Raw genomic sequence first — 27,122 nt, forward strand, 5'->3', positions numbered from 1 at the left:
GAAGTCCTCATGAATGAAAAATTAGTAAGGACAGGATATAAGGGAGAGGACTTTCACATGATCACTTCCACAAAGGAGAGAGGTTACCAACACTGGGGAACATACAGTTCAACACTGTTGTGTATGATCTGGAAAAGACAGTAAGAGACCAAAGTCTGCTGATGATGTATGGTTATTTGAGCTGGTAATAAAGATTTGACAGCACAGAAATTCAACAACAGCCAGAATGCGAAGAGTTGCAGAGGTGTATCTTGATAATGACTGAATTGCATATATCACTTTATTATTGCTTCTTCAATGTTGATAAATACCCAGAGGAGAAAGAGACATTCCGTAACTATACATATGGAATGGTAAGTCTTAATCAACTTTTGGTGACTTAAGAAAACATTTGCAGATATTGCAGACAGATCTCTGAAAACCTTAGTTCAATGCTCCTGGACACCAAAAAGCAAACAGAACCTTAGAAATTCTGAAAGGGCGGGAGGGGTGGGGGAGAAGTCACGTGCTACAAAGTCATGGTGTGTCTACTGAAATATTACAAGCAGTTCTGTTACCCTAGAAACACAAAATTTCTATAAAGCAACCAACAAGTACGCATAATTCCACTATGAATCTCATAACCATGACTTACGGATGCCAAAATTCAGAGAACTGAAAAAGCGGTCAGATAAATTCACAGAAGAAAAAAAATCTCATAAAGGACTTCAAGTGCAAATAGTTCAACATGCAGTTGAGGAAGTTCTTCAGTCAGACTTCTAGAAACTAGGAAAACGTATCACGAGATGTGTAACTATCTGCTTGATCCCAGCTTTCTCTTCCATACAAAGAGATCTAGCAGTTGTCTGATTCAGAACAGCTGTTTTTATGTTCCTATGCAGGATTTATTAAACTATCAAGTTTTATTAATATGAGAAACTATCTTAAAAGGAATAGATGCTATTCATATCATCTCAGATGAAAAGCAGAGTAAAGCCCTTAAAGATGTTACACTCGCATTGGCTATAAGTTTGAATTAAAAATTTGGCTACTACTTCTGTCTTGCAAATTTATCTCCCAAAATCCACATGCTACTCTACTGAAATGGCTTAAAAAAAAAAAAAAAAAGGTCATTAGGTCAGAGCAACCAATAAACTGAGGAAGGAAAAAAACCCACCAAGGTAAGGAGCATATTAGGATAGGATGCCAGCAGCAGGTTTGGTGAGGTATAGACTAATGCAGCTTCTGGAAACTAAATTACTTTCAGAACTAAGTTGACTTCAAAATAATCATTTAAGACCTATTGTTCAGATGCCACCTATTCGCAAGACTGTCTGTCAAATCACAAAAAATAAGCATTTTCATGTTTTGGCAATTTGCAAATGTATGCAATCACAGTAAGAGGACTATATTTAACAGGGTATTTTAAAAGCTAGTTTGAGGACTTTTCTTATCACAGCAACTGCTCTAACAAAAAACTCTTTCCCCGAAAACCTTGTCTGTCTTTACCTATTGAATCTAAAACACAAGCACCTAAGTCAGGTCTTCTCCGAATTGCCCCTAAAGGAGACTTTGGCTCTCTCCTCACTGATTATAGACAAAGTCTACAAAACCACACTCACTAGGCTAATATTAGCTAGTGTGAGTGGCACCCTCCATCCACAGCTCCCAAACAGAACACCGTTTTGCAAAGCCATGTGAGATAACGGGAAGATGTAAATCAAAAACAGAGGAGTGGAAATGTACAAGATTATTTTCACAGTCTGAGAGGATCTGGATAATACGAAAATAAAGAGAGAACAAAAAAGGACGTGTCCGGGGAAGAGAGAAACATAACAGCTTTTTTTCCTTAATGTTATTTATCCCATCCATTCATTTATCACAGCTAATAGTGAAGCTACCACAAAGCTTCCTTTCTAAAACAGAAAAGCTTTGATTTCAAGGTGAAAAGTACATTATATACCAAGCTGCATCATCAACAGTACCTATGTTAAATTGAAAAATCTGCATATGATAGGACATGTTACAGAGCGGTGCACTGCTACTATGTCACAGTACCATATAACTGATTTTTTTTTTTTTTTTTTTGAAATCAGTTTGTGATGTTGACATAAATGAACTGTGCAAACAGTGCACTGGGACCAGACTGATATTGCCATTTTTCAAACCACATTGTTTTAGAACTGATATCATAACTTCCCACTCTTACAAAGTCATTGCATCAACCCCCACTAACTCTATTTTACTTAACTTCAAGGAGAAAAGTCCTCAGTTCCAAGTATGGAATGAGAAAATATTTTAGTTGTAAGTATACGTGGAATGTGAACAAAGGCAGACAGTGCAGTGAGAGAAAAAAGAGCAGAAGATAAGCTGGATACAAGTCACATGGAAAGAAACTGGGATGCTGCATTAGTGCTAATACATGTGAAAATAAAGTCAATGGATCTCCTTCCACTGCTCCTGCAAATGATCACTGAGAGATTACAGCATCTGGGAATCATGGAAGAGCATCCTCTTGAATATATGTAATAATCTCAGTTACACGATGCTAAAATTTTCCGGTTCATTACATTTCATAGACTGAATATGATGATAATTGCTCCTGTGAGAATTAAGTTTTATTGAGCTTGGTTACATCTGAAATCTTTGTGAAAACTATTCATGTTCCTAGTACAGATTAAAAAAAAAAACAAACAACTGAGGTATATAAGAATATTTTAATTCTTCAGTTCTTACTAAGCACTGTGTTTTCATCTAAATTACATACTCAAAGTAAATTAAGGCAATCCTATCTGACTAAAGAATTTGTAGAAGGGATCAAAGTAACTTTGAAAAAGAATGTTTATTTTAAAGCACAATAATTCAAAAGTTTCATTTATTTCCATTGTTTGGACACTATTTTCATTTTGATACACTTTCTGCTGCAGTACAGTAACCCGCAGCGCTAGCGATACCTGCAGAACCCAACTCACATCCACAGTAATGCATCCACACCTACCTCACATGTGTCCTCAAACAAGTGGTCAGAGCTCCCTTAAGATATATCCACAGAAGAAAACAAAAGCATCAAGAATACAGACCAGAGACCTAAAACTGAACTTTACAAAGACGGAAGGCAACCCACAGTGCACATATTAAGTGAAAGTTTGAGAAACAGAAACAATGATGAGAACTAATTGAAGGAGTGTGAGTACATCCAGAAAGATTAACTTCCAGTTTCCAAATCTAGAATGAAAAGTTAAGTTCCTAAATAGAAAATTATTTAAAATATTAATAAATAAGAAAATATTTCTTAACTGAAATAGTTATGTATCAGCACAGCAGCTAAAAAGTATGTACTTAAAATACCATAAAACTACACCTTTATCATCATTCCTATGTAGGAATTCCTATATAGACAGGCCAAAAAATTACACCCACATTTGTGAGAAACAGAATCAGTGGATAACAAATTACTATATTGTTTTTTGAGTTGCTAGTAATATATAGTGGTGTAACAATCTGGTGAGTAGTCTGAACAGATGCTGACTGACAGTGAGAAGTGGCAGCAGTAAAGTGCTGTATTTCTAGGGTATTGATCCTAACAAATATTATTTTAGATCAACAGCCCAACTTCCAGCAGAAAGGCTGTATTAGCACATAATTCCTGCAGCTAATGATCAATAACTCATCAGCAGAGAAAAAAAATGAGCAGAGAGAAGCCTTTGGTGCATACAGAGAATTACCAGTTTTCTTGAAATACTTGAGCAAAATGAAACATGTTGGCAACAAGAGTGGGGGAGAAAACAGCACTTTAGTAAAAACACAGTATTTTTATACACGAACTGGCAATGTAAGTAATTTATTATTATCCGTATCACTATTCAAACCAGAATATAAGTAAGCAGACAGTACAGTAATACAATATTTTGCAGTTAAAATCAGTTCACATACAGTGGAAACTCTTGAAGAGACTCCTCTGCACTCTTAGAAGCTTTGAGAAATTGTTTAAGTATTTTTCAAATGCTCCCATGCTGTCAGGTAAAAGGGTTATGACTGCAAAACTGAGGGACATCACAAAAAATGCAGAGTTCATACAAGTGGCTTTAAAAGCCTTGATCTGGGCAAGAGGAGGAAAAGACAGAAAGGTTCTTTTTTTTTTCCCTTCTGGTTATAATTGCATTATGACTTGATGATCCTTTGATGAGCAACCTCATTTATCACACACTGCCAACAACTAGGAATGTCCTTTTTTGAGAGCAGATTGTCATGACAAGCGTCTAGGAACAGTGCTCATAAGCACTTGGCTTTAAAAAAGTGGACTGATTTATTTTCAACCTATACTCACTCTACTCTTCTGCATAAAAAAGCCTTATAGGTAGAACATGAATTAACGTAATTCATCTTCTAACTTGTTAAACCTTTAAAATATAAATGTGGGATAGAATGAGGATGACAGGTCTCCTACTGTTAAAAAAAATGTTTTAAAGTTATTTTTTTAATATAACAAATATGGCTTAAGTCAAATAATTACTTGAAATAACCACTTTGCACACAACCAAACCAAGCAGTACACCAGGCTGTGCCACAGAAGTGCAACAGATAGGTATTAAATTCTTTAAGCAAATGGAAAAATAATGTTCATCACTAAGGAGCTCCCGTTATCAACAGGCTACGTTTTTGGCCAGAGAACACAAGTACTGTGGTATGTGGCATGCTATGCATTGCTTCTCTCTCCGATGAAGTCATTAGCCAAAATAAAAATAGACTTCCTAGCGTATGGATTTCTCTTCAAGATAGGGGTCCCTTCTGTATCTTTTTACTTTACAGAGGAAGAAGTTAAGGCACAGTCAACCACTAACACTGACAAAAGTCTAGCATGAAATTATTCACAAGTTCATCTTCCGTCTAAGAAACAAACATGCAGGTATATTCAATGTAAGTACCTACATTTATTTTCACAGTGTTATTTCTTTTTTCTCCAAAATCAAGGGCCAAAGTTGATTTCTATATCCATAAAATATATTTTATGGATTTAGTTGTAATCCTCAGTAGAAAAAGCAAAACAATCAAGCCCTAGAAATGCAATTGGCATATACGAGTGTGCACACTGCATTAATAAACTGAGAATACTACAGGGTTTCTTGTGAAGTAGAGACAGAAACTTTAGTTGGTGGCTCTGATGAGCTGCACAGCAACTGGTTTTCTTTGCATGCTCCTTCCTAAGGATGCACACCGAAATGTATCAAAGCTTTTCACAAAGACAAGAGAACAACTCTGATTCACTTGTCAAGTAAAAAACCAAAATAGAAACATGGCAACCATGTATTTGAAAGATGGAGCAATGAGTTGCAAGTGTAACGTCCTCCTCCTGGTCCAATACTTCCAAGTTATAAGATTGTTTTATTCTACTTAATAAGGCACTGGAATGCACTAGAAATGAAAACAGAAAAGAAAACACTTGTTTGTCCAGTAACCTTTTACTAAACCATCTAAAGAAACCTCAAGAATTAGGTATGTCTCGCACTGTGAAATTGGGTATTTTGATATATTGCAATAGATAAACAAACACTGTCAATATTAATATCTCTGCCTAATTATTCACATTATTTGACAAACCTGACAAGGTTCAAAACCAACCTGTAATTTATTTCAGAAAAAAATCCCAATGAAATGTGTATTTTCAACCTTAATGTGTCCTTAGAACTAAAAAATCATATAAAAATCTTATTACAGCAATATGGGCATTAATCCTCCCACATATCATGCCACCTTCTTTTTTAGGTTCAATTTTTAGTACTCCTGTACTATGTTTTCATCATGGTGAATCCACTATTTCAGTGGCAGGAGACAAGAAAGATCTTAAAAGGCAGTGGTACTTCAAACATTTATGGCTACATGGATGAAGAACTTACAGTAAGAGGGGAAAACCCCGCTGAAACTGGAGAACAGCAGCATGAAAGTAGAATTTTTATCTGCCTTTTGCAGAAGTATATTATTTGCCCTGGTTTAGTAACCAGAGAGGGAATTTGCTACAGAGATTCAGGAGACTGAAGCACAAGTCCTGTGCACTGTTAAAATCCTACTCAGATTTCACACATGAATGTTCTCAGTAATGCACAGAACTTGTGCTGGCCATCCAATTAACATCCAAGTTTACAACACAGCAACAGCTTTATCAACCACATTTTTATCCAATACCCATAGCTCTGACAACCAGACAGAAAAAAAAAAAAAGTACTAACATTACCTACACTTCCAGATTTTTCCAAACTAAATTCTGTTTCTATGATTCTTTACAAACTGAAAACTTACAAAATTTCATAATTTGCAAGGTCCTGGAGCTGGCTCCACAAGCCAATTATTTAACAAATGTTTATGGTGCTGTAAGAGCTACTTCTCATTTACAGAAGTTGAGGCAGTTAGGATCTGGAGGAGAGCATTAATCCTAATTAGCTCTGATCCCATCACCAAAAAGAGCTGGATCATCACTCCGCAGAAGACTTCTCAACTTAGTGCTTGATTAAGAGTTCCCCGCTGGGAACCGTGTTTATTTTGAGTTGTTGTCTTGTGCTGCCATAAGCTTCCTGAATACCCACGTGTGTGTAACAAGCTTCTCAGAGAGGTAGGAATAAAGGAATCAATAGTGTTACAGAAGTCGCCTGTCAAATATAATTGGTCGTGATTGCAGTACTTACAAAAGGAGGAGCGTTTGGGTGAACAGCAGGACTAGGAGTAGGTATATGCAAAGCAAGGAGCCTGCGTCCTTGCTTTGTACAATCCTTTCCTCTCCTATCTTGCCTTGGTTAAGCTCAGTGGTTTTTATGTTTGTCTTTTTTTTAATTGGACTCCAGTGATGATAAATCAAAGATACCTGAGGAGTTTCTATGCAACCACAGCTTTGTTTTGTTTTAACAAAGCTTTACGCTCCAACTTTCAAGATAATTGAAAGAACAAACTCCTCAAACACCACCAGCTTCAGGAGAGCAAAGTAGACTGAAAAAGATGGACAAGGCAAGCACTGGTATGAAGAGAATGTGCAGGATGGAAAGAAGCTAACCCATCACCTCCCTCCCTGCAGCCCTGACTCATGTTACCCATGGTTGCTGAGACCAACAGGCCCCATTTATTTGTACAGTCCTAGCGCCCTGCTCTCCCCCGTTCATACAAAGGTATATCCTTTCCATACCATGAAACACTACAGCTATAGCCAAGCCTGCAGATGCACATTGCTTGGGAAAGCGAGGGGCAGCAGCATCTGTGGCCACCTAGGATAGGTATGGTCTAGGTTTTACCTAGCTGTTTCCCAGTGAACGTTTGGACTTGTCTCCTCTACTTAACCACCAGTTTTCACAACTTACTCTATCCCGAGAGCTTTACACCTCTGTCACCAATGGAAATCAGCAGCCGGTTATCACCCAAAACGTTGGTGGATTTTTTTTTTTTTTTTTTCCTTTTGGAGTAAGGGAGGAGTGGTAAAAGAAAAGGGATTGATGGATGGGCAAGGCTGGTCACAAAAGCCTCATTTACTTAGCAAACCCAGGCTAAATGCAGTCCCTTACAAAAGATCCCCTCAAAAAAGGAACCGAAAGACTAGGGAAAGGATTTACATAGTACAAATTCTTGTACGTTGACAAAGAACAGAGACTTCGAAAGGAATACTTGTCAAAAGACCCAATCTAACAACACCGAAAGGAAGGCTAGGAAATCTTTGCATGACAGGGCTGCTTTTCACATGTCTTTAAAATGTGAAGCCACTAGTTGCTAACTGATAAGAGCAAAGGAGATCCCACCCAACACCTGCTACAGCAATTCGGTTTAATAGCAGTCTTCACCAGCTTTGACAATTACTCCCACACTCCCCTGTGAGAGACTAATGGTTTGCTAAAAATAAAATGGAGATTAGAGTCTACAGCAAGCTGCTCGAGAGATACGCTATTTGACAGAAGTTGATATTAATCAACCTTGTGGTGTGCTGATGTCCGGACTTCGCTTCTAAGGATTTCATCTTATATCCGGAGATTTGGGTGTCTGGTTAAGATGGCAGCATGCAACATTACTTTTTGGTCATTTTATTATTTTCTACAGCCTGCATCTTAGCATGCAGTAATAGTGTTCATACTTCTGTAGTGGGGAATAATTCAGTACCAACATCAAGCCTTTGTGTACAGCATCTGCTAAAAGCTGAAGTTGTCAAGAAACATGAGATGACACAGCAGAACACAAAATCCCCCAAATGTACCAGCAATTCATGACATTTTCCCTAGCATGCGAATCTTGCCTTCAGCAGGCAGACCAAGACTTAGCAAGTCAGGATGGGAGGGAAGGATGGGAAAAAGCAGAAAATACCTTTTCAAATTTTTCTGAATACGATACATAATGTGGTTGTCAAAAACTACTTAGTAACTTGTTTGTGTAGGATGCAAGTAACTAAGACAGTATCAGTCTTCCAAGAGAATTGTTCTTATCCATTTTAAATTAAAGCTGAATAGTCTTTAAGTAACTAACAGACCATAAAAGCAGCCAATAAGAGAAAGTATTTTAAAAAAAACAATGTACTTAATTAGTTCTGTAAGAAAAAGTCTAACTTTAAGATAAAAAAGATTATACAATTTCAAGGTTTGCCTTATGTTAAATACTAAGAAAAGGATCTAAATTTACAATGGGAAAACTCTCATCTTTTCTCAAATACAGAAAAAAAAAAAAGGCTCCATGTGATGAGTCAGATACTGTATACAAAAAACCAACCCACCCAAAACCCACAAACAACCTTGAGCTTGTTTTATGGAGACAAGCCAGACGAGCTCCATACTTCAAATCTACAAGACAGCTGACCTATGTCACACAGAAAAAACACTTTACATTAATTACAGTTGCTCTAAAAAGACAGTGGCCATCATACAAAATGATTACTGCCCTACCTGGGCAAGTGGGTTAGGATTAAGAAAAGACACCAAGAACTACAGGTCTGGATTTCCGCCTTAAAGATAGTAACAAGGAAATTTCTGTCTGCCTAGGAAGATTAAAAATAGCCAAAACTCCATTTGTTACTGAGCTGTATGAAAAACTTACATTTTAAAAAGAAAAAGGAGACACCATGGATGAGACCACTGGCAACAAATACGTCTTCCTGTACAACTAGAATACCACCAGATCGTAGGTGGTGGTGTCAGAAGGTGAGACCAGATAGAAGACCTGAAGAAAATACAGGCAACTGCATGAGAAGAGAAAGGAGGTTTGTCGGTGGTTAAGAGGCAAGAGAACTGCAGCCCAAAGCTGAGCTGAGCTGTCTCTCAACTCAGGCTCACTTCTGCCACACATTTGCCTCCAACAGGTGATATACAGGTTAAATGAGGGGTACTACAGCATTTCACAGTTCTTCCTCTACCAGCCTTGAGATGTGACGCCCAACATCTTGATTTAATAATCATTGCTTGGGAAAAATATCCATCGCTTTCAAGTCACATTTTCTCTAGTGCCTTTTATTTAGTCTCATAGCTAGCAAATATTTTTTTAACTTTATCTCCAATATAAATATTTATGAAATAAAAAACTGTTAAAAACTGATCAGAAACAAGATAATTAATATTTAACGTTAACGCATCATAGAAAGAGGATCTTTCATTATGGGCAAGCTTCAATTGAAAGATGAAGGTATCATGCGATAAGGATATTTAACCTATATAGGTTTGAATCCCACAGAAACTATTAGTTTATTTATTTATACCTCAGCATTTCCACTTAGGCAAGAACCACCAAATAAACTGCATTAGTATGATGCTAACACTTCTTGGCAGCGAGCCATTTATTGATCTCTCCAGCCTCCATTAAAACATCGAGTTGAAAACGTGAACCACAGATTACACACTATTCTTGCGTAAAGTCTGCAGTAAACTGAAGAGGTAAAATAATCAAGTTTTAAAGCTAAATTTTGTATTTCATGATTTTCCTCTTCAAATCCTTTCCATTAAAAGTACAGAGATAAAAAAAAAATAAGGAACCCACCAGAACAACAGAAAAACATGACTTAAAGGGCCTGCACAGCTAACACCTCTCTATACAAAGATTCTCTATAGAGTAACTGTGTAATCCCTATTGGGACAAACTACATTTTAGCAGAGTGGAAGAAGTAATTTAAGACCAAATTGGCAAACGTCACTGTTACCGCAGAAATTTCCTTTCAGAATTGTGTGGAGAAAAATATTACCAGCTTGTTCGCAATGAATGTGTCCCACATGATTATTTAGCAAGCATGAAAAATAATTTGTTGATTCTAAAGCTTGTATTGATTCCAGATAATCTGCCTCTGCTTCTGCCTCATAAAATACTGGTGATATGTGCAAAGAAATTCCCTTTATTGTATTTTACCACCATCCAAGAGGCGTCCCCAATTTCTATTTTACACAGAAAAGCAAACGGCTACAGAATACACCAATTAATATTCGCTTTTGTATAAAATATCACATTTTCTTTTAAACAACTGGGATTCATTTTAGTATCTAACACAGCGGAAGAATGTTTTTATTTCAAACTTGATGGCAAGGCTACAGAGCAACAGGGATAAGCTTTTGATGCAGGTACTGGATGGGCCAACCAGGGTTAATGTACAGCTGGATCTGCTGTTCACAAACCGGGAAGACCTGGCTGGGGATGTGATGCTCAATGGCAGCCTTGGCTGCAGTGACCACAACAGAGGTGGTTAAGAGCTGAGAGGAGTGAGGAAGAAGAGCAGCAGAGCACAGGATCCTGGACTTTAGAAGAGGTGACATCAGCTTACTCAGGGAACTAGTGGATGGCACCCCACAGGAAACAGAGAGACCATCCCTGGAGGCATTTAAAAGACATATAGATGTGGCACTGTGGCACTTAGGAACATGGTTTAGTGGGACTTCGCAGCGTTAGGTTTACGGTTGGACTCAATGATCTTAAAGATCTTTTCCAACCTAAATGATTCTGTGATTCTAAATAGGAAAGTCCTGACTGAGCTTCAGGGCAAAACAAAACAGTATACAGGAGGTGGAAGCAGGCAGAGGCTAGCAAGCACAAATTTGGCAACACTGCCAAGGCACATAGGCAGTGTCAGGAAATTCACACAGTGTACCACCACCACATGGAACCATCAGTAATTTGAGACATCTAAATAACTTGAGATGAAAACAGAATCACTGTAGTAAGTGAAATAAGAAACAAACCAAAATGCCAACAGAGCTAAAAGAATTAAAAAGCAAGCTTGTAGCTTGATCCTTACTGCTTGCATTTCCTCCAGATTGTTTTTTTTTCTCCATATTTGTTTTGTTCTTAAAAACCGTGATGGAAACACAACAAGCAACTTCCTACACTGGAGATTCCAAATCTCAAACCACTGAATTATCTTCCCTCACTTCCTTCGACCACACAGATTTCAAGAGTATTCCCTACATCCAACATCATGCCCTAACTGTTCCTCTAACAAATCCTGATGTACAAAGATACTACATAATCCACTTCAGAAACAGGTGACCTATAGGTATTATATCTCAAAGAATAAGGCTCAGAGAAACAGCTTTTCCTTTTCCCAAATTGATTATCCAGTCATTTAGAGACATGGGTGTACCTTATTTCAGGTAAAAATCAAACACCCTAAAACTTGACTCCACCTTATGTTACTGACCTGTAGCAAAATATGAATTTTGAATAAAACGTATTTGCTTAAAATACTAAAAAAAAAATCCTAGAATGAAAAGGAAAAAAAAAAATCAACATTACTGTTTAACCTCAGAGTGACTATAAACTGACCCACAAAGAGAAAATGTTCATTTGGACTTTGATGAGCTGGAATTAGCTATCAATCAAGCTTGCTAAGAGGAAAAGCCTCAAGTTCATAAGGAACTGGCATAGTAACTCAGAGAAAAAGTGACATTGTGGCTCTTTAGACACAATTTGTTGGCAAGTTGCTAGAAAAACTATGTACACTTTTCTCTTTTATAAAAAGAAAAACAAAACCCAAACAAAAAAACAGAAAAGCCAGCCAAAACTGTTGCAATTACACTGACAAATATGGCATAACTAAGTTTTCAGAGTGGGCTGGCAGCAATGAAAAACTTTATGTACAGCAGATTAATTTTAATTTTTGAAGCTGAAGATTACATGACTCAGCCTGTATTCATCATCTCTATGAAGACATCACTCTGCTGCTGAAATGTCAGCTCCTCAGCTTCAGCACCCGGCAGAAATGGAAGTGCAACGTTTGCTTTCTTTCAAAACTTAGCATTTTGGCTTGAATTCTCAATAGCTATGTCCTTTCTGGAAGTTTGAAGTTAAGCCAATGCAGCACTACCCACTACCAAGTCACACAAAGAAGAACAGATGTATTTCCTACCGTCACGTTCTGCTCCATTCAGCTACGTGGTGGATTGCTCTAACTACTGTTAAGTCTGGTAATCAGTTGTGTTCCCCTCACCTTCGCAAACCACTGCCAAAGACAGAGATCAGCATATAAACACAAGCGTTTCCTCATCAGCAACAATATGCTTACTGTTGTTAAAGACAATTATTTGCAGTTTCTACCCTAACACACTAAAAGGCACAGACAGAAAGCACGCACCGGAAAACAGAATAAATTAAGAAGTCCGTTTTATCACTTTTTTGGGGGTAGGTATTTCGGACTGGCAGTTTTCAGTACTGGCTGAAAAGCAATCAGGGAGATAAGTATTCAAGTTGCAGTATATCACAACGCCACGCTTGTGTAAGCCCTAGTAATATCTCAGATGGTTTAAGACTTGACTTTTTTGAAAGACTGACAACAGACATGACATTTTGTACCTCCTTTCTTAGCCTCAATCCAGATTTACACATTAATAAGCACTACACCACAAGTTAGCTTCATAGTATAAAAAACAAGGTGCCATTCCTAAATATTTCACCATGTTTATCAATTCAATATTTTAGTTTCAGAATAAAAGCCATTAACAGAATTATCATATTGCTCCTTAGTGACTGAGGAGGTTTTATTCTACATAATACACTTTAAAACATAAGCAACAAAAGAAACTAAAAGAAAAAAAAAGATAAAAAAAAGAAAAGCCCTCAGCATGCATTTAACAATTACCTTGTGTTGTTATGGTAACTAAATATCTCTGAAGAAGCAAGAACAAAAGGGGGAAAAAATCCCACTGCAAATCCTCCTATAAGTTCTGTAGATATATATATATTTTCTCCAATGTAGATTCAAATGAATGCAGTACAGTATTGCTCTAAGCATCACATTCCTCCCTGAGATGTAGGTAAACATTTTAAACTGCTGATGGAGATACTGAAGCATGAAGCTGAAGTAAAATTTGATTCCTCTACAAGGAGGATGGCTGCTCAAATCAGCTGTTCCATGAGACCATTAAATTCCCAAATCCAGGTGTCCTCTAAGAGGCTCCCAAGAAATCTCTTAGTGCAATTTCTATGGAGCCTACAGCTGGAAAATGCCAGAAAACCTTAGCATGGCTAAAAGGGGGCAAAACTATTCTCTTACAGGATACTACACAGAAGAAAGAGGGACAAGCCAAGACCTCTCTTCCCATCCTCTGTGTCGCCGCTTCCAAAAGTTTTGGTGAAGTTATCCTGATAACTGATATCCAAGAAAACAGAAAATCTAATGAACAAAATACAAAGCAAAGCAAAGTCTGTTTTGCAAGAACTGAGATGAAGTGTCAAGGAGATTTATTTGAATATATATATTTATCAGCAGTTTATGGATGGAGATAGGAATTTAAGTTGCTCAATTTTCCTGCAGAGGGGAAATCAGGTTAATAGTATGGTCAACAGTAGGAATCAAAGAGAGTATGTGGAGACCGTATCTGTGAATATACTGTTTCAATGCTCGAGAGTCTCTCTAGGTAAATGCAAACAATTTTTTTTTTTTTTTTTTTTTTAAGTTCCTACTTCAGATTTTAAACAACTATAGTCTAGGTTCAAAGAACAGCACATACATTTTTTTTAAACTTACACAAAAAAAAAACCCCCAAACCCCTGAGGTTCATTCTTGGAACTTGCTGGATCATATCTGAAGACAGTTGAAACACTTAAGGGACTGCAACCAAGCACTTACAGTGGGGACTCTCAAATAAACTTCATTGTAAAAAGCAATGTTACTAACCTTGTCAAAAATGTGATGGTAAGTCATTTGTACTGCCTACCAAGTTTTAACTACTAAACCTAGTACCTAGCGTGTGCTTTACAAACTGGCAATGTAAGTCATCAGTGAGGGGGAAAAAGCTATTGTCTTTAACATTCGAAGCATGTACCGTTATGCAGCCTACTCAGGATTTTAGTAAGGTTACAACATACTTGCAACTTATGCATTTCATGCTGTCACTCAATGACTTCACTTGAGGTACAGCTTCAGTCAACTTTTAGTATAACGTCGCACACCGTAGATAAAGTATGCCATAGAAAGCGTATTTAAACGATGAAAAAGGTAAGACAGCATCCCTAATTGTGACTCGTAAGATACTTTAGCAACTGGAGCTCAGACAGAAAAATGCTAATGACAAATATAACCTTGAAACACAAGAATAAGAGACAACTATTAATAGAAGGCTAAAGTCTCACTTTACATAATACACAAAATTGCAGCAAAGTCAAAGTTCACTAACATCAACAATGTACTTCAGAGCTCCATCTAGGCTGATGATGACAAACATGAAAAATTGTCAGAATTTCTAAAGCATTTTGTATCTACAAGAGTTTATTCTTCAGGCCCTTGAAAGCAGCATTTAGTGACAGCTTGACATTATCAAAGGGAAGTTTCTCCTGACCATTCATGAAACTACTATAGTTCGCCTTTTTCCCCCCTCTCTTCCTGGAGATCACAGTGAAAACAAAAACCTTGTGTCACTGTGGCAGAACAACATCTGACGCGAATCCCAGTCAAAATGTATGAACTCTGGGGTGCAGCCATTTTGCTAAACTCACCAAGACTGCAAATACACTCACACTTCATATTCTCTATGACGCAAATTATTTTTCAAGGAGATGTTTGAGGAAAAGGATAGTGACTCAGGTGTGAGTGATAGCAGAGGTGCTGAGAGCAAGGTTTATGAATACGTTTATAAATACGTTTATAAATATTTTTCAACTGTGAGGTCATTCTTTTGGCCAAGATGTTGTGTCACTGGATCCAGAACTGAATGATGGAAAGCATCAGACATTCTCCACCTCTGGGGCTCACAAGATTACAAACACTACCTCAGCTGTAAAGCCAGACATACTCTTTGACCACTGACACATATATACTTATTTATTGTCAGCATTTCTCCCAAATTTTTATAAAAAATACAAATTAGGCAGAGTTCTGGAAACCCTGTTAGATCTGCTAGATAAGGCAGATACCTTTTAAAAGCTACCATTTGAATTTTTTTTTTGGTAGCACAGCCAGATTTCAAAAGGCATATTAAGTGAAGGATGGAGGGAAGCTAGTGTTTAACTTGACACCAGTTTCGTGGTCCAGGCAATTACACGCATATGAAAGCACACAGGGTAAATTAAGCAAAGCTCACTGACTATTAAATATTTAACTCAATCTATTAAACTGTTACTCAGTAACCTCAATATTCTTGCAAATTACTACTACTGACCCAAGCTCCCCAAAGGCACAATCTTACAAAGCAATTATTTTCAAAGAACTAAGGTGGTCCTCAAAGCTCTTACAAATCAGGATACCAAGAAAATGACACCAAGCAATGAAATGGTTTCTGCCTATCACTGAATCATGGAAGATACTATCCTCCCTTTCCACTTACAGTCAGTGCAGTTCCACATTACGCATAAATATTTTACTACCTCCCCTATCACTTGGAAAGGGATAGGATTTTTCATTTAATCACATTTCAAACATCATCTCTTTACTCTGACCATTTAATTTTTTTTCTTCAGCAAAACGTTTATGATAAAGACTGTTTTCAAAAAGAAAAGTGATATAACAGTTTAATCACTATTACCAACTTGTCAGTACAACAACCATCGGCAAAAAAGGGTTAAGCTATTTAAACTGTGAACCGCACCATATAGCTCCCCCAAACCACTGGAGTTGGATTGAAAATTGAAACAGTGCTAACCTCAGTGAATCTTACTTTATCCCGTTAAGTGATCAAGAAACCAAGACAGCTCTAAAGAGATCACAAAATGAATAACAGAGCATACAACTCAAAGGTATAAACAGATTTTTGTCCAGGAAAAAAGTATTTAGTAAAACCCCAAAGGACTCCTGTATCAGATTAGGAGAGTCACTTTAGCCACAACTCCCAGGTGACTCCTGAGTTTTCTTTATTTGCTGGAATACTGTCATACAAATTTGAAGAGTGCTGTCCATTGCCTAATGCAACAAAAAGCTAGAAAAATCCATGAAGTTCAGCCACACTTGTTAGTCAAATATTAGCCTTGCATTTGCTATATAAAAATCAGCGACAATTTTTGTTCTTCTGTAAAAAATGTAAAAGCTGGAACAACTCATCAATTTTTATTGACTCTAGTAATTTCCTCAGTGATCAAAAAAAAACAGTATGGTTTTTTTAATTCACACATATTAAACAGCCTGACTGATTTACTTTGCTAGCAGAATAGATAAGGAGGGTCTTCTCCAAAAAGTTAAACCTTAGAAATGGAGACTGAAGTCACTGCTGAATGACAAAACAAACTGATTTCCTGTGGCAGACAAATCTCATCTAGGAATGTCATTTAATTTCTCTACATGAGATATTAGAAGGGTTATTACCTATGATGATCAAATAAAGATATATTTCCAAGAACATTAATGTCTCACATGCTGTAAGGAGATCAAACAACAGATTTTCTAGTGCTGTATTAATAAAGCAATAGTTGCATAACTGACTTGGCTACACCGGGGCAGAAATGTAGCATTCAAGTAGGCTTAGAGCATATCAAAAAGATGAGAGAGAAATCCTTGGGAGATAGCAAGAAGGTAAAATTTCCTCTGATTCACCTGAGGGAAAGGAAATTTCTTCAAACTACAAAAGAAGAGTCAATGAGCCTCCGTAAACTTGAAGTCATCCTTCTGAATTAAAACCAGACTCATTAATCCAGCAGTCCTGAAGCAAAAAAATCAGACCAGCTAGAAAGGAAACAGAGTTAGATGGATGTTTCAGCCAGTGTTGCGCAACTACACTATCGTCCTGTGAGGCATCAGAGAAGTTATGACAGCTCCTACCCTGCAAAAGTAAAGTCCTGAGGAGAGGAGGAGATGGGGCAAACGCCTCCCATCAACCCGGAGGGAATGTGGAGCAGACGCTGATGGCTCCACAGGGTTCCCAGGAAATTTCCAAGACACTCATCTACTAGAATACCAGTTCAAAACCAGAAACTTCAACAAACCACCACTCTGAGGACCCTGAAACTTGAGACACACAAAAATGAAGTGATTTGAGGCATGTAAAAATATTCATAATGGGTCTCCTCCAGAGACATGAAGAGCAGTAACAGCCCTGTTTAGAAAACTCAGTCCCAACTCTGCTCTACACTCTTTTGGACGTTCTCAAAGACTCGACAACCCAGATCATACAGAATTCCTGCATCAAATTGGTAATTTGGAAATCTTTTTATCTGATACAGTCTTGGACAGGAACGAGCAGATTCACTGACAGTGAAAGAAAATTATAACAGATACCAGCCCAGTGAATTGTGAAGAAAACCCTAAAAAAATACAGAAATTCCCACAAAAAAAGGCCTGCACAATGACGTTAGCTCAGAGAACACTTCACAGGCTCTTTCTCCTCCTAAGCACTTCAGACATTTGGTATAGACATTTCTACTCAAGTCTGGTCTTTTCCCCTGATGTTAAACGATACGCAAGGTAACCCAGGAAAGAAAAACACCAAAAAGGTGTATACTCGAGATGCATTTTCAAGCTTTTAACTGTTTGCTAGATTTACTACTGTCCTGGCTAAGACCTGGGTAGGTCTACCCAGGTTGTAGACTGGGTACGTACAGGTGTATGTTTGTACAGGCCATAGTTCTGTTAATCACAGCAGCAGCACGAAGTGATGATGCTCAGGCTAAATGCGTACTCTAGCTGAGGAAGGACCACACGTGGCTCCTTCCCCTCCTCTTTCCTGACAGTACATGCTTACGTGCCTTAGGTATCTAAGCTCCAAGTGCAGGTCCATTTACCCATGTTATGCCACTGCTGTCTAGATGGATGCAGAACTCCAGGTTCCAGATGGGACCCCAAAAGGTCATTTTCAGACACCAACTACATATCAACATTTGAAGACCAAATTACTGTGCTGAGCAAGGATTTCAAAATCAACAGGATCCTCTTTTTCAACAAGCAGTTATATACAGACAACTACAGGATTTTTAATGTTCAAAAAAAGACAATCCATATTTTTAGAACAATGCTCAAGTTTAGCACAGCAAGGCAGGAATAGAAATTGCTTTTAACTCCAGCAGCACAAATGTTTGTTTTAACTGATGCCAAAATCACCAACAGTTTACATCAACAGAAGAATTAACTTCACTAAAAAAAAAAATCTGAGCACAAAACAAAAACTATACAACCTACACCTGAAGTACAATAGAGCATACCATTCCTTAGTTTACTGATTTTCAAAACGTGCACAGAAGCATAGCACAGAACAATCCCTTTCAGAAAAGTCATCACAGATCAGCTCAGACAGCTGATGCTCCAAGTGGGCAGCTGAAATCAAACAGTGAGTACATATTGGGGTGAGTAACTCTACACCCTGCAGAAGGACTCAGCAGCAGCAAGAGATGAAGCACAAAAAGCAGAGAAACAAGCAGAGTGTTTCAAAGACAAATGCTGAAAGCCATGGTAAAGGAAAAACGAGACTGACACGATAACACAGTGAACAGGGCAGAACTGCATCCAAAGCAGCAAACTTAACCAGGGTACTCACTCTGTTCTAGCCAGCATAGCTATCACACAGCAGAAAATGGTAAATGAGCTGGGTGGGTATTTATTTAGCAGATATGGCATTACTTCCACGCCAGCATAAAATACTTCACCCTGTCTGTAGCTGCCTTCCAAGGCTTTTCCATGCAATATGAGCTACTCTGAAAAAATCCATATGCATCAGAACAAGAGTGGCAACAGGAACCTGAAAGTGAGACACGTTCAGTTTAATTGTGAAGCTCAACAAGTGATTAGTACAGCAGAAGAGAAAATTAGGTAGATGTGTTAGAGTATAGTTATTTTCAGCCTCTGAATTTCAAACCCATAAAATCTGTTTAATCAAGAAAGTTAACTCTTTGAAGTAATCAAAACTTCTAATACACTCTACTCTTTGAGCTGAAGGAATCTTAGTTTTAAACTCCAAGAGAGTGAAATGTTGGCATGCCTATCCAGTGTTGTGAACTGCCAAACATATCAATATTTTAAACAAGGATAAACCATTTTAAGGATAACTCATCATGAAAGGTATTATGAAAAATACATCTGCAGCATTAAAAGCTGGCATAGCAACACCATCTATCAAGAAGACTGTCAAAAACTTCTATTACAGAACCTCATTTTAGTTGACTACAACTTCCAATCTGAGCAGACGTACTTGTAAATTCTGGTTTGTTAAAGGAATGTGGCACAGTAATAGCAGTTAAAAAAGTTCTTCTCCATACATTATTCTTGTCATTTCCCATCTTTCTGCACACCAGATACTGACATTTATTGCAACTCCTGGGAAAAAGACTGGGGACATGAGAAACAAACCTAATAATTGAAGATGTCAATTCAAGAAGCTTCAGGAAAAAAATTAAGATATTTATATTATACCTATAAAATATATAATACGTACAACTATATTTCTGCACAGATATATCAATGTAGATACATCCATGTAGATGGTATATGTGTGTGTGTGTGTGTATATATATATATATATATATTTAGGATAGATCAACTATCTACATGCAGGTAGAAATCCTACATAGCTCACTGGACACCTAAAAGATGATTTTGGCCAGAAAGGACTTAGACAAACATCACTGTGCAGCAAGTTTTACAACACTTTCAGTACAGTATAGTATTGGCAAAAACTCCACAAAAAGTAATTAATAATATATTGCCAAGGGGGAAAAGGCGGTAGATTTTACCAAATATAAAATAATATGCACAAAGCCAATTTAAGAACCTCTCAAATATATATATATATACACCCCACAGCTTTGGGGTTATGTTATATGTTATGGGGTTATGAAAATATGTTAATATATTATCTACTTTAGATATTTAAATAAAAGGAGAATCCCAAAAATCCAGTAAACATCTTTAAATTCACCCTTCTACAGAAATGTTGTTTCAGGAAGAAGGGTATGAGAAATAAATCCATGCATTTAACTAAAAATCTTAGTAATTTCATTCATATTCACCTTCATTTTGGTAGTATTTCAGGATAATTACTAACACTTATGTATAAAAAGATCAATTAAAAGTTCTGGCATGGATCATAATTTTTTATTATGCCATTTACACCGGAACAAGCAACTGCCACTTTTCATTTTTCCACTGTGCTATGAATTTTACTGTGCATAATGACTCCTGGAAAAGACCAAGTTATAACGCTGGTACTACTGAACTGAATTTCCTTGCAAAAAGACTGCCTATGCAGTATTATCATTAAAGCCATCACTGAATTTAGTAATAAAGCACGTATCTTCAGGGATTTACCTATTTACTGCACCACTCCTCATGACCACCAATGAGAACAATAGTACCAGAGAATCAGGACACCGATTTTTTTTTTTTTAAAGACACCTTTGTATTAAACTAATAGCTCATTGGATATCAGAAAAGTTGGAGTCAAACACATCACTTCACAAGAGAACTTCGATGTCAGTAAGAAGCTTTAGAACAGAATAATGTTTATGATAAAAGAAAAAAAAAAAGAGATATTCTATTTTGCGGAAAACTTTTTTGAACACTCTAAGCTCCACAAGGAAACTGCACGTACACAACCCTGAAGACAGTAACCACTTTTGTGGTTTATTTTTAGGACACAGAGGAACCATGTTAGAAAAAGGATTATCCCATAGGAAGATGTGTCAGAACAAATTCTGTAGTAGATCAAAAAGAAATTGATCGACTTTTTGATTGTTACTCTTGTTTTTCTTTTATTGTTACCATCCAATTTAAAAATGGACTCGGACCAAAAAATTCTAAAGCAATACAGCCCAGGAAGAAATATCAAAGTCTTTTTTTAGTTCAAGATGCCTAAAATACACCAAAGTCCACCTTCCTTATTACCACAAATACTTTCCAAGCAACTTGGGTGTGAAGCACAAGGGAAGCAGCAGCTGGAGGCTAGGAGACAGCTGAGCATCTGGTGGAATCGATTTCCTTAACACTGTGACATAACACGTGCCATCCATTATAGAGATCATTCATTTTATAGAAGCAGTGCATTTTGTTTGCTAGAATCTACAGTTTCAAACACTGAAAACTCTCGTGGATGAAGCGTGCGGTATCGGGGGGGGGGGGGGGGAGAACCCAAAACAAAACAAAAAAGCAGCTTCTTTAATATGCACTAAAAAGTTCTGCAAACACACGTTCACCAGAGCAGCCTGCAGGGCTAACAGTGAGTAATCATTACAGCAGCATGACACTGAGCTAAAAGCAGAAAATGAAAATGCCATTTCCCTACAGAAAAACAGTCTCACTCATTTTTTTAAATCTTCATGAAATACAGAGATAGATCTTAACACTTCTCCACAGGTAAAGAAAAGAATAGATGTAGAACAAGGGAGAGGTTTTCTCCATTGTCTATTCATATTAGCAGCTGAAAGACACCATACCAAATGGAGGACTGATGACAAACAAGACAAGGGTGAATGCTAAATAGCCAAGGGAGAAGTTTTAGCGGGGAAAAAAATTCCCTTTTTGTCCAGGAACATTCTGTTGAAAGATTTGTTTTGAGGAATTAGGTAAGACTCAGTCAAATACTTCCCTAATTTTGTTGTAAAGATGAGAAAAAGGAACGAGATTAATATGTGGCATGCCTCTCATACATCATAAAGCAGCTAAAATTAGCCCTTTGCAGGTTAAACAGCCGTAAATAGTCATAAGCATCAGATTAACTTAACAGGAAAAGGACTGCTGGAACCAGTGCACAAATACTACAAGGCTCTGGGAGCCCCATCAATACGTCTCAGCTCTGTTCTGCATATAGTCACCTTCTGGATTTGGCATCACTGATCAACTTACTTTCACCTCCCAAAACTGCCAAAGGTCTGTACTGCTAGAATACTCTTGGTTTTTTTCTTAACACCACTCCATTAGGAAATTGTTAAACAGCTTTCAGCTACAGTCATTTTTTTTTTTTCTTTAAATCTGTGGGTGACAGCATTACTAAGAAAATACGTTTTATTAATGAGACCTCTTAAACACATTAAAGATTAGTTTTAAAGCTGTATAAAATGTTCACAAAGATTCTTGTTAAAAGCTTAAAATGCACATTTCATTTAGCCATTAAAAAAAGCAAATAGTATTTATTATACATTAAGCACTACTATGCCCTGAGGTTTCTGCTTAGAGCTCTCACATGTAAATGCGACTGATAAAATGGATATGACTTGTTAGCCAAGGCAGAAGCAGCAGTTAGGGAAACGTTTTATCCTCCCCGGGATGCACCACAGTATCATGCTTCTGCTGTTTCTGCTTACGGAGAATTTGCTCTTGGGAGGACGACGTTTAATTAGCTCCAAAGACATCCACAATGTACTCGTTTTACAAACTGAATAGTAATGCAAACAGCGCAGGTAACGCTATACATGGAGCACCACAAAGGTGACTTCTTCACTGCACAGTAATGGAAAGTCTCAAGGAGAATGGCAAGGAAAAAAGGCAGATGTAGATGCTATGCCACCACAGGTAGGCCCAAATTCAAGATCTCAAGGGGACAATGTCCTTTTACTTAAAGCAATGTTGCTTTACCAGTATTTTTTATAGGCATTAATTCAAACCACTGCATTTTCCATCCATTCTGTATTATTGTATCACACTACTTCACATGACATGTTTTTGTCATGGCAGGTATGTTTCCCTCCTCCTTCCTCTTAATCCATTGGCCTTTTCTTTTTAAGCCAGTAGCTAGTAAAGTCCAGCCTTCAAGATCTTACTGGAAATGGGAAAGTTTGAGATGCCCCAACTAAATATTTCTCTTCCCCAGTGACGACCTTATGCACGATAATACGTATCGAATAGCCAAATTCACAGTCCTTTCAAAATAGAGTTCTCCAAGAGGGAAAACAATTCCCTCAGTGCCATGTCTATCAGGGCCAGGGATGCACATGACTCGGAGCCATCAGACAGACTGGGGTTATATCTTTGCTTGTAAACACCCGAAAAAATCACATCAGACATCAGGAAAGCAAAAAAGGATTGATATTTTGTTCTTAGCCTGTCTTTGGCCCTTTCTAATGCTTCTTCAAGTAAAAAAAAGTAAGTATAAATAAGTAGTAAGTAATTTTTGTAAAGAACTACTTTTTCATCTGGGCTAAGCACAATACATCAAGATTTACATGGAAAGGACAGCAGCAAAAGAAAAGAAATGGGAGAAAGGAAGAGGAAACTAACTACACATCACTCTATATAACATTTATCATAAAAAGAGCATTATTCTATTGCGTTTCTACAGCTGATGAGAGTCTAGAACAAAAGACCAGCCCCAAGTAAAGAGCAGGACATTGCTGCAGTAAGTTTACAACAGCTAGGAAGGAAAAAAAGGAGGATTTCACTGACAGAGAGTAAGAGAATGATCACCACTTGCGCAACTGTAATCCTCAAATTCCACCAAATGGAGGTGAAGCAAAAAAGTACATTTTTCTTCAAATCCTCCATTTTTTTTATTTTTAAAAATTATATCTGCAAAGGCTCTGAAAGTTGACCAAACATTGACAAACTCAGAGCTACTTTAAAGTTTTCCAGTGTCTCGGCTAGACTTCAGTGCCAGCAATTCTGCTTGACCCAGCAAAACTCCTTTTGCCAGAACCAACGTACCAAGAAGTATATGCTATACCTGCTTAACAGCTGCCACTTAACAGCTCCACAGGGCACAGTGATCTGTGGACATCCCTCTTCTACCTTCCCGGGATACGACAGCACTGCACTTCATCAGTCGCTATCAGGGAGGCAATACGGCACCTGTGACCTGCCGCCCCACAAGCCCTTCAAAGCAGCACGGGCCAGCAGTACCACAAAAAGCAGCAGCCAAATAATGTGCTCCCTCTCCCCTACTGTCAGCCATACAGGTAGCCGGACTGAAGGCCTGACCCAGATTTAAAGTATGCACCTAATTAATGGCTTTATGAAGAGAAATTTGAGCTCATTTCTTATCCAACTCAACCAACCACTGGCAGCATTTCAGGGGAGAAGACAGAGCCGGAGGTGAGAAGTGACCGTAGAAGAGCGACAGCCGCAGTGCGGCTCTGAAATGCTCCTGGAAGCACAATGTGAAAGAGAAGTCCCTGTGTAAAGTATAGAATGTAATTAGCTGGAAAGCATGCTGCCTTCCCTCTTCCCTCAACTGAAAACAGAGATGAAAGCTTGCGCAAAGGTACACAGTACCTTCTGCAAAAGACAGATGGGAAAAGCGTTAAGCCTATACCGCTACAGCTACTGTGCATGTTAAAAATACCACTTACAGACCGAGCTCCTTTCTGCTGTGTTTTACAGGGGGAGCGCATAACCACCGTCCTAAATTCAGGGGTTAAACACTTACTTGAGAATTTTGTTGTATTCCCTGAACTTCCTGGGCCGCAGCTCTGTCACCAGAGGAGAGGTGTGCATGCCTACGCGTGCACAGACGGGAGACGGCACCTAATATGGGAACCGGCAGATTTGGGGGCAGCTGATATGTTACTACACAAGTAGCTTTCATTATGCAGAGTACCAATTTTCATTCACTTACGGCGTGTTGGCATCAGCAGAGATCTCTCTCCCATCGGAGGAAAAGCACGTCAGAAGATTTGCTTGGCGTACGCCCTTTGTGGGGAACACAGGAATTTGCTGTGGCTTAGCAATTAGTACTACAATCCACCTTCAGTTTTCTCTAAAACAAATGATCAAGTAAAAACTTCTACAACATCACCATCAAAAGACTAACCTGGAAAAGCTGCTATATTGTCAGACAACTTTTTCTTTCATATATATAGATTGTTACTATACAAATGCTCAATTAATTCTTCAGATAGCCACTTTTTGCTGCAAAATCTCTGCTTTGTTCACCACATCGACTTTGATAGCAAATAAAAGCATTTGGCAGAATTACATTTACTATTTTAATTACTAAATCTAATGCAGACAATAGCTCTTCTTACTTTATATCAAAATACACGCCACAATCAAGAACTTCCTTTGGACAAGATGCTGCAATTTGAAATACCCCATGCACTGGTCCTCAAGGATAAAATTATTAAAGAACTACATTTAGGAAGGGCTATCCTCATGTACTTTAACAAGCTAAATGTTCACAGCAGCAAACCATACTTTTAATGAAACATGATGTCAGTTTTATATGGGAGATAACTGAAGAGAGACAAGAACTCATCTACACAAAATAACTGTGTTTATAACTTCTTTAGCATAAAACTAATTTTCAGAAAAAGCGTAAGTTTTCTTTCAGGAAAGTTTTAAATACAAAGTGGGCACTAACCAATTACAATCATGCCTAAATAATTTTGATTTAGTCATGTTTGTTATGCATGCAAGGAAAAAAAAATAACATTCATATTCATTTAGCTGGCCACAAGCATTTTGCATAGTTTTTTTGTTCTGAATGGCAGCCAATGTATCTCTCCTGACAGATGATCATTTTATTTTCATTTTGAAATTCCTCTCAGCTTTGAGGTTTCACTGGAACCTCATGTACTTTAAAAATCTTCACTTTGCTGTCTACAGTGAAGTTGGGAAAGCATGTCTGCACAACTTGAAGTGCTGACCAAAGATCACTCTGCACTAGGTAAAACTCAGGTGCCAAAAACAATAGAATAAGAGACACTCTTCTCACCGGTTGGTCCCTATATAATTCCTCCCCCCACCCCAACTTTCACCATGTCTACACATATAAAGCCAAACTCATGAGAAACAACTGCGTAATTGCCTATATACACTACGTAGTGTAACCTTCAGTTAATATGTTAGTATTTCCCAAAGCTTTTGCATTTTCGATTCTTTTCTGAAGTTATTAAAGCTTTTTTTTCTATAATGTCACAAAACTCACATCACCGTTTTTGTAGTTCAGAAGCCTGCTACTTTAAAAAAAAAATCAGTATGTGTAAATGAAAACTGCAATCATAGAAAGCTGGTAAAGATGTCTTTTCTGCATCAATAAAATATCCTTTAATTTTCTCATAATCTTCAAAACTTCCACAATTCATTGTGTTCTATGATTTTCCAAGAACAACAGTATTTTCAAATATGATTATTACAAATATTTTCATTAATGCAAACAGAAGTTTTCAGCTCACTTGTTTGTTTACATAAACGTTCAAATATCTTAGTGGGTGACAGGATGAAATTAAGGTTTGACACATTACAAAGTAAATGTAGGCAAATTCTTCTTCCTAGAATATTCAATTAAACAAAACTTAAATAAAAGTAAAATCAGCATGTAACCACCGTAAAGAGATATGCCAAATAAAGGCATTTCACAGAACGGAGATTTTAAACATTAAAAAATGTAGAATAGGTGTCTCTACTTCTACCAAAAAGTTTAAGACAGTGGTTTGCATTTTGCTTTTTCTTACATAGTGAGGTTCGAAAAACACTTTTTAATAAAAACAAATAAATCAGTTATCCCATATATCTTTAAAAGTCACATTATTGCCTGCTTGAAAAGAAAGCCTTCATTAGCCTATAGAAGAAACAAGAAGCAGAACTATGACAGCTGGGGATCCAACAATGCCATGGTTGCTGGCTCCTCTAAGCAAGTAGTACTGAGGAAGACTAATTTCCGATAGACATATAGTTTGTGGTTGATTGATTTACTACATTAATTATACTTAAATTGGAGCCAAAGTTTTTCCCGTGTCCATTGGAACTCCTCTTCCCCCCTCCCCCCCAATACTACCTAGAGTCCCTACTGCAGTCCCCCCAAGCTTCCAGCTCAAATTCTAATCCATGTGACAATATTTTTAGTTTCCACTTACCCTTCTTCTACTGAATTTTC

The 27,122-nt window shown here is 37.6% G+C and overlaps 1 protein-coding gene across 17 annotated transcripts in view; it reads right to left on the bottom strand.

Moving 5' to 3' along the window:
* SIPA1L1 (signal induced proliferation associated 1 like 1) overlaps positions 1 to 27,122 on the bottom strand; it is a 226,756-nt gene that overhangs the window by 93,606 nt on the left and 106,028 nt on the right. For 13 of the 17 annotated variants that reach the window (XM_075502886.1, XM_075502876.1, XM_075502872.1 and 10 more), the window contains one exon: positions 12,317 to 12,409. The exons of the other annotated variants lie outside the window; for them this stretch is intronic. The gene's annotated coding sequence lies outside the window, so the exon portion shown is untranslated. The remainder of the gene's footprint in view (positions 1 to 12,316; positions 12,410 to 27,122) is intronic. 17 annotated transcript variants of the gene reach the window in all.

This window comes from Mycteria americana, chromosome 5 (genome assembly GCF_035582795.1).
Source record: "Mycteria americana isolate JAX WOST 10 ecotype Jacksonville Zoo and Gardens chromosome 5, USCA_MyAme_1.0, whole genome shotgun sequence".
NCBI classification, from domain to species: Eukaryota; Metazoa; Chordata; class Aves; order Ciconiiformes; family Ciconiidae; genus Mycteria; species Mycteria americana.